The following is a 2,821-nucleotide window of genomic DNA, read 5'->3' as shown; positions in this document are numbered from 1 at the left end:
CATTATTAAAATGATAGAGTAAAAGCAGAGTGGATTCACAGAAGGCCGCGATGGTGGATGGCTCAAGCAGAAATGACTGAGATCAAAATCACCAACCTCAACGGCAATAACCGGAAGTAATTAGACAGATGTCAAACATAGGCCATCGTGTCTGTGTGTGTGTGTGTGTGTGTGTGTGTGTGTGTGTGTGTGTGTGTGTGTGTGTGTGTGCTTGCGTATGCGTGTGTGTGTGTGCTTGCGTGCGTGCGTATTTGTGTGTGAGAGCGTATGCATATATGTATATTCATAAGTATGTGTGTGTTGTTATGTGATAACTAAATTCATGATACTGATTATGTATTATCAAATATCTCGTTAGACCTCCATCATAAACGATTCATAGGCCTACCATACCCTCAACCATTACTGCAGTCATCACCATACTCTCGCCAACCCGCTGCCGCCTCATCTAAGCCTCTTGGGAACTCTCGGCTTCTGAAAAAAGTTAAGCTTGAGAAAGTTGTTCAGTAAGGTTCCTGCGGGCCATGTGTAAGGGTTCATTACTCAAGTTGTCCTAATTCCGAACTTCCTTGCCCCAACCAAGGGAATTAACGGCTGTAGGAAAAAGCAGGAGAGGGAAAGGGTACGCCGGAACAGACCTATGGATTACTCAAGTGCCTGTGTAAGGACCTGTGATGGATGGTTATAAGAATCACTTTTTTTTATATGCACATATATGTATGCAGACACACACACACACACACACACACACACACACACACACACACACACACACACACACACACACACACACACACACACACACACACACACACACATACACCCACACACACACACAGCATCCAGTCTCAAATAATGGAAGAGGCAAAACAAATGGCAGCTACATATGCCAATGTATTTAAAGTAAAGGAAACCGTAAATGAAATGGAAAACAAAGTTAGAAAAAAAATATCAAGATCACAAAGGAAGAAATAAAAATACAGCTTGCAGTGACAGTAAAGAAAAGTAAATTTGTGTCACACCTTGGAAACACGCAAGGAATATTACAAATTTGGCTGATGTAAACAAGGACATAGTCATAGTGGGACACGAAGAAAAAGTTGTAGAAGATGGAATCGAGCGATACAACAAAGACAAGAAATTAATTGTCACTATTCTCAAGGTCATAAATCCCGAATTCTCAGAGCAGAATATCATAGCCCATTGGAGGTTGAGATTATTCGGAAAGGGAAAGAAAAGCCCTTTAAAGGTGACATTCAGGAATAAGCTAATGGTACCTTATGTAATAAAGAAAGCTTAAGTCCTGGCCACACACGAAGAATATAAGGAAATCTGAATAAGAGAAAATATGACCAAAGATGACAGAGAAATGCTGCAGAGATAATTAGACAGGGTAAAAACCAAAGGGCTAAAGAAAGAAAAATGTTTGGAGGGTGAGAGGCCTCCAAGCAAAACAAGTTTAGTATCGGAATTGAAATGTGTAGACAGACAATCATTAGCCTTGCAGCCAAAAGGAATACCAAAAGATTATATAAAAATTGTTTATACAAATATAGATGGTTTATGTTCAAAGTTACTAGAACTAGATGCAATTATTGAAAGTAATAAACCAGATGTAATATGCATCACTGAATCCAAATTGGATCCTTCCGTAGACGATGTAACATTAGGACTCGGAGACTACAGTATTTGGATAAAAAATAGGGCAAATGGAAATAGAGGGGGGTAGCAATATTAACAAGGAAAGGAATAATTATAAAGGAAATAGAGATTCAGCAAGATCCCATAATAGAACTAAACGCAGTTGAGGTAGAACAAACAGAGTAAATATAATAACAACCACAGTGTACATGCCACTTCATACATCGGTGTGGTCACAAGAAAATTACCAAGAACTTACTCAAGAAACGTTAAAGAGCCTGGAAGACGTGCTACAACTTCCGGAAACTAATGCAAAAGAAAATCTTGTAACAGGGAATTCTAATAGCAAAATTGACTGGGAAAGTTTCGGTCCCAGAGCTCAGCCAGATTCGTGGAATGCAAAATTACTAGAAGACATAAATTAATTCTGTCTCTTCCAGAATGTAATAGATAATACCAGGATAAGAGGGCTAGACCTCATGTTTATAAAGCATAAAGACATTAAGAATATGGAGTACTGCCTCCTCTAGGAAAAAGTTATCATGTAGTAAGTTGAAATACTGTTTGCTACAGGGAAAAAAAACAAAAGGAAAGCACAATTACAGGGGAGGTAATTATAGAAGCCTTAAAGATTTCTTTTATGGCATAAACCGGGAAACCCACCTGAATGAAGAGAACCTTGATATGCAGGGGCTAGAAAATTTTGTATCGATATTCAAAACTGACGCAGGAAATGGCCAAAAGTGGTCCAATGATAAATGCAAGAGAATGAGAGAAAACAATAGTAATAACAATAACAGTGATAATTAAAAGGTGGAAGAAAATAAAATGAAGAGAACAAGAATAAAAAAATATATATATTACAAAAGAAAAATTATCGTAAGCCTTATCATCAAGTGTCATTAATTTTACCCATCTCATTACCTACTTAGATAGACATGGACAATCTGCATAAGATACTTGCCTCAAAATAGACTTAGCCATTAACCACGCCCACAAATGACGATACCCAAGCCGAAAGACCACGCCCATTCTGTTCACCTCTTAGTAAGATGAGGTGCATAGAAAACGAATGTTGATTAATCAGTTATTTATCCTTTACTTGTTTCGAATTTCTTATTCGTGTATTTGTTGTCAATGAGTATGTCAGGATTTGATGTTTTTGTTTATATTTGTGTTT

This window comes from Penaeus chinensis, chromosome 3 (genome assembly GCF_019202785.1).
Source record: "Penaeus chinensis breed Huanghai No. 1 chromosome 3, ASM1920278v2, whole genome shotgun sequence".
NCBI lineage: Eukaryota > Metazoa > Arthropoda > Malacostraca > Decapoda > Penaeidae > Penaeus > Penaeus chinensis.
Note: the sequence above shows the minus strand (reverse complement) of the source record.